A 6,998-nucleotide genomic window follows, 5' to 3' on the forward strand; every position below is an offset into this window, starting at 1 on the left:
GTCAGAAAGTTCAAAATGACCTTTTGCTCTCCCCAACGTTTATCCTGCTGGCTTCAACATTAACCAATGGAGGGTTAAGAGAACATGAATTAGTGTGACAAAGTCTAATGTAGCTGTCAGACAGATGTAAACAAAAAAGATATCCATTGTCTAACCGACTGTTGTGTTATGTCTCAGTCCCACAGCATGTGTGGAGTGTTGCTACCACCAAGAAATGGTCCGAAACACCTCAGGCAGTGTACCACAAGCAGTGGGTTGGGCAGTGTGTGTGTGTGTGTGTGTGTGTGTATGTGTGTGTGTGTGTGTGTGTGTGTGTGTGTGTGTGTGTGTGTGTGTGTGTGTGTGTGTGTGTGTGTGTGTGTGTGTGTGTGTGTCTGTGTGACTGTAGCACAGGCTGAACTGCAGTGTTTACGGTACACCTTTTTGTCCCAAATAACACCTTGGGTCCAAACACTGAGAGACTTAGTCTTCCCTTTCTGTTTTAACTCCCATAGCTGACATGCTTAAATGTCTGTGGTCGTGTGTGTTTGTGTTTTCCAATCAACAGTAGACAGATGACAACATCTGGTTCTTGGCTACAGGAGGACATTTTTAGGGGTGTGTGAGAACCTTTCTCGAAAGGGGCCCTGTGCACTGTGGTCTCCCCGTTAGTAAATGAGCATATATATTCTATGGGTTTTCTGTTTGGAGGAGAGATAGTACAATATCTCCCCTGCTGAGTCCAGAACAAACTTATATGCAGCAGCCAAGACTCCTCAGCTGATTGGTCCCAGACAGCAGCTTGAGGATGGGGGTGTTGCAATATATGGAGAAGAAGTAGCACAAAAACAACATACGCGTACAAGCACGTACGAGTCATGCATATGCAATAAAAAGCAAAAGCTGTGCAAACGGCTGGTACAGGCCCACATAACATACACAAACATACACATATATGTCTTGCAAATACGACCAAAATGAGCTCCGTGTCAGCCGATGGCCAGATGGTAGACTGTTTACACCAGTGGGGAGAGAGAAAGAACCCTAGCATGGACCCGATGAGAGGCTGGGACTGGAGCAAAGCCACTTAGTGGTCATGGCGTGTAGTAGTAGTAATGTGGACCTGGCAGGTGGTGGATGCAAAGGGTGGCTGCGGGGGTGGCAGTGCCCCAGCCAACTCGTGGTGAAGCGGTGGTTAACCAGTCTAGGTCACCTACACTTCCTCCGGCCTCTTTCCCTGGGAGGAAAAACAGTCTAGTCAAAATAATGGTGTCATTTAGGCTTTTTAAGTTTGAGCAAGGGGAGACAAATTTAGCAACAGCAAAGCAAAGGGAGGGGTCTAAAACAGATTAAGAAACAAGTGAACAAAATATCTGCTCTATATTTTTTCTCTCTCTCTTAGCTCTTAAATAAGCAGTCTTAAATGAGTGGCATAGCGCCAGTGCAGCCTGTAAATTCTGTTGTGTCAGCCTACGCAAGCAATTATAACTGGGCTCTGTCTTCCGCTTCTCTCCCTCCGGCTTTTACCCACAGTGCCATCTTAATCGGTGCTCACTGCTTCGCTGTGTTGTTGAAACTGACCTTTGACTCTGACGTGCTTCCTGTCTGTCAGCGGGATTGCTGTGCTTTGCTTGATATGATGGTGAGGAAGATACTGTGTGTAATTGTGTGTGTCAGACCTTTCCTCAGTGTGTAGACACCAGACCCGTCTCACATGCCTCTGTGCGTGATTTGAGCCTCCAAGCATTTATCACCTTACTGCCTTGGCACCTGCTGAGGAGTCATTCATAAGAAGTCCAAATACTCACAGCTTGATTATTCACATTCTGCTAAAGAAATAGTTAAACACACACACACGCACACACACACACACACACGCACAAACACACACACACACACACACACACACACACACACACACACGCAAATACGCACAATAAAGTTTTGGGAAATATGCTTTTTTTAGATTTAGATGAGAACATTACAACAAATGAAGCTTAGCATAAGTTCAACCAGGAAGACTATCTTACTTCACAAACCTGTCCAACGGTAAGAAACATCTGCCTCCAGCACATCTAAAGCTGAGGCAAATTTTAGAGGAGAAACGATTGCATATAAAGCCAATGGAAAGATGCAAGTCGGCACTAAATGCACCCAGAAACTGAGGCAAAGACATGTCTGTATGAGTAGATAGTGTTTTAATTTGAGTGAAAAATCATAAATCTGCTTTTTTATTGTTTATTTTATTTATTAGGGACCATGTACAATTTTAAACATAAATGTTACCATTTGATGCATTGTACCAGAGTTAGCCTTAGGCTAATTTACTTCTGCAGTCCCCAATTTACATCTGAATAAACATAGACAAGATGAGAGGAAATTCATTCAAAAAGAGCTTGCTAGCTAGCTGTTTTCCTCTTTTTCCAGTCTTAATGCTAAGCTATGCTAACAGGCTGCTCGTATATTTACCGGACAGATGTGAAAGCAGTCTTGATCTTCTCATCCAACTTCCCACCAAAGAGCAAATAAGCATGCTTTCAAAATGTTGAACTACTGCTTTAACGCCACATGGAAAACCAAGCTCACCAGAAAAGCTCTGAATCCGACCTTCACCATCTTCGTCTGTGGGGAATTTATATTTACTCCAAATTTTAGTCGCCTTGCACAACATTCAGAGATGCTACGGTTGCATAACCAATTTAGAATTGGTGGGCCCCAGTTTTTTTCTAATCTCTGGCCGGCATCACCAAACCTCAGACACAGTAAAGATGCTCTTTTTCTTCTCAGACAGCATATGGCTTGCTATCATTTTCTTAACTGCCCTGGAACCAGAAGGTGTCTGAATGAGACTGTGTTGTGTTTACCCTTCAGAGGAAGGAAAACCACGCGGGATGACAGTCAGCCAAAGGAGAGGCAGAAGTGGCCAAGGATTGGTACGGAGCACTCAGACAAACAATGTAAATAAACACATCAATGTTAGTCACTCTTGCCATTTATTGTGCTTGCTAATATATATATATATATTATACTTACTGTGTTGGCTGCTTGGTTATACTGTAAGTTCAATGACTTTTATAACATTATCACTGAAAAAAGAGGAAATGCAAATAAACAGTCATCACTGAAATTATGAATGTTACCCAAAAATAATGTTTGTTTTCCACTTCCTCTCGAATTTCATCACAGATTCCCAGACTGACAGACTTGTTTGGCAATGCATCGGCCATTCAGAGTACATAATGTGCCATGTGTTTATTTAAGTTTGATTTTAGGAAATCGAGTTCATTCAGTTTTTGCAGTTATAAAGTTCCTATCTATTTCCTGTTAAAGACAGTGATTGGAAGTGTTGGTTTTGCTTACAAAGGTGTATGATGATGATGATGATGATGAGAGACTAAACAAAGTCTAAAATTGTTTTTCTATATTAACCAAATGTAAAGTTACTTGTTTTGTCAGTATAATGGCTCTGCTAGTTGATAAATTGAATAAATCAACTGAAGCATCCCAAAATAAGGTTTATTTCTCTATGTAAAGAGTAATCGTCTCTATGAGTTTGGCAAGCCCCCCAAATAACATATTTACTGTGCAAGAATGTGACATATTGCTTGATTGTGACAATTGTTTTATTGTTTAAAAAATTACCAAATTAATATGGTTTGTCATCAGTAGCCATCATCATTTACTCTGTGAATAGAATAAAAATGGATAAAGTCTCAAAACTTTCTCACTCTTTTACAATAATTTGGACGGCCTATTTTTTTAAGACTAAATTCATGCCAGGCACAACGTTGCGTATTTGTGCTTCATATGTCAGCCAGTGGTGAGTTTTGGTTGGGTCTGACCTGGCTGTGCCTCACAGCTGACCCAGCCACAGTCCAACCAAGTTCAGACAGCTTCTAAACAAAGTAGGAGGCACTGGATGTGAGCCAGGAGGCCACAGCATGGCTGGACTCTTTGCAGCTGCAGGCAAAGTCAACTCTCCTTCATCTCTGGTGCAATTCTGGGACTACAGATGAAAAATCTATCTATCCAATCCGTTAATCCATTTATCCATCTATCCATGCATCCATTCACCCACCAATACATCTATCCTTCTTTGATTAATCTATCATTCATCTATCATCCATATCTTTATCCATCCATCCATCCATCTATGTATTGTTACGGCACATTCGTTTCCTATTGGCCGCCAGGCTGAGGGAGGTGTGGCTTACCTGCATCACAGAGCTTACAAAGCAGAAGTGAAGAAGACTATGTGGGAGTCAGTAGAGAGTGTTTCGGAATGCCATAATGAATCGTCTTTGTCCCCCATCAAGTTGTTTTTATGTTTTGTCCGCGTCTTAAATATCTACAAATAAACTGTGAACGAAGCACAGACTAATGAGTGCCGAAGAACGGAAAGGGCTGATCGGCTGTCGAGGCTGAAGAAACGCTGAGCCAAATGACAGCAGGTGAGCCCACTCATTCTACCTGCGGCCTGGCAAACCGAGTATAACCAAGGGCTCCTAGACATAACGATAGGATTAGGTTTTTCCCAGGGTTGTGGTTATGCCGTGACAGTAGCTATTATCCATCCATCCATGCATGCATTTAGCCTACTGAATCCATCCATCCAAAAATACATCTATCCCTCTATCATCCATCCGTCTATCCACCCAATCCATCCATTAGTCTGTCCATCTATCCAATTCATCTATCCATCCATCCATCCCCTATATATTTATCCATCCATCTATGCATCTATCATCTATCCATTCATGCATTCGTTCACAGAATCCATCCAGTCCATCCATCTATCCACCAATCCATCTATCATCCATCCACCCATTCATTCAATCCACCCATTCCATCCATCTTTATCTATCATCAATCAATCCATCCAGCTATCCATCCATGCATCTATTTATCCATCTACCCATCTATCCAATCTTTCATCCATTTATTATTCATCCATCCAATTTGTTTTGCATAGACTCAGATACAGAGACTCAGGAGACTTTGTTTTACCAGGCAGGCTCTCTGAGCAAACACAAAAAACAAACCCAATTACTTTAACAATGCTTAATAGGATATTGTGGCTTCTCTCTAAACTCAAAACAGACCTGCTGCTACCCAAAAATAGCAGCGAGTGGAAATCCACGGGACGGTCCCCCGTCACTAGTTGCCCAATAACCTGGGTGACTGGCTCCCCCCTTAATAGAGCCCGGAGCCTGACTCCCACTCACTTTGGCCTCTCGTGACGTATGGAGGCACCAGCTCATCACGAGTCACCACACTGAAGTGGTAAGACGAGCATCAACAAAAACAATTCCTTGCCTTTTCACTTGCGGATTGTAGACCAAACCCTTCTAAAAATATCCCAAAGAAAAAGTGAGGGGGAGGCCTGGATTGTGGTTGTGACATTTATTAGGGAATCATCCACTCCCGGCGCGCTATAAAAACATTGTCTTTTTCAGAGTGGAAAACAAATGGGACGAGTACAATGTGGTCAAATCATGACCAGCAGATTTTCTACCACTGGCTGCTGTTGTTATAATATCATATTTCTATGTTCTGACTACCACATAATTCAGCCACAGCCTTAATTCTGGTCTGTTCTGTTGTTGTCTTTTATGTCCAGCTGTTTAGCACTGATTTAAGTGCTGGCAGTTTCACAATAACAGCAACAAAGAAAGTTAACATGTGCTCACTAGTCACCATCTCAGCAGAAGAAATTAGCAAAATGGCCCTGAAATATACTAATTGTTTTCATCTTTATGCTTGAACTTGGACTCCATCTGCACTAGTTAACAATGTGCTTATACATTCAGAAAGTCATGCCATTATTTCCATGCGTTCATACTATCTGTCACTTTTTCCTCCATTTAAATTTAGCCATAGATATGCTAGGAAAATTAGCACCATGCACTATAGTAAATCATGTATCTGCCCACATGGCAGCAAAATTCAACAGTAGCACTCATCATTCAACTTCCTGTTGCAAGGCAATTTATACAGTACAGTATGCACTCGTACACTGGTAACCCACAGTTTGCACTCTGTAAATCAGAGAGTACAAACACGACTTCCGGAAAACCATATAGGAGAGCAAAGGCAAGGCAAAGAGAGCCACATCCTGTGGCCAACAGGAAATGCTGGTTAAATGAAAGGTTTGCACAAATGAAGGGCTGCTTGGTTTGCCATCACACCCTTTAAATGGATTGTTTCCCTGTGTATGAAAATCTGTGTATATGTTAAAACGGTGATGCCTTCTATGATCCTAAGCTACAAGAGATATATGATAGACATTTGCAATGACTCTTTTAGTAAATCACATTTCTTGGTTAGGTCTCATACTGAGGCCTGAGCACACCTTCTTTATATAAATAAGCTATGCCTGAGCTTGCCATTGGTACATCTAATTTCTGTTGACAAAGCTGTACTTTTGACTCATTTTCCCAAGCTTGTTTATATGCTTCCTTCTTGTCAGTCTTGACAGTCTTGTCCCAGGTGGCCATGAATGTGTTTTCTGGCTTACTATATCTGAAATAGCAGTTATTATCCAACTGGTTCATTCAGAAATCTCTGAAAAAAAAGTGTCTTTACGAGGATTGCCTGAACATGCATGAGTTTTCAATTCCCCCACAATAAGGAACAGATTTAAACATTATCTCCCATCTCTTTGGTGTAAAAAAAAATAACCAAAAGAATAGTGCCAGACAGACAAGGGCCATTTAACTTGTACCAGACGAAGCTAAATACACTCTCCAGCGTCCATGAAAACAGGCGGTTTCGAGTATGATTTAACTAGGTCTGTACGGTGCACAAGATAGATTTTCGAGTGTAAACAATTCAATAATGGAAGAGAAATCACTTTCCTCTGGTTTCAATCTTGTACAGCCATCTATAAAAAGGCTTAGGTGGTGGCTTTTTAGGAGCCTTGGTGAATTCAAATCAGAAAATGAATGTCTTTTTTGTTCTATTTTATGAGACATCTTGCCTTTTCCAGAGGGATACCACCAAACCATAAAATGGTTGGC

Source organism: Sander lucioperca, chromosome 4 (assembly GCF_008315115.2).
Source record: "Sander lucioperca isolate FBNREF2018 chromosome 4, SLUC_FBN_1.2, whole genome shotgun sequence".
NCBI classification, from domain to species: domain Eukaryota; kingdom Metazoa; phylum Chordata; class Actinopteri; order Perciformes; family Percidae; genus Sander; species Sander lucioperca.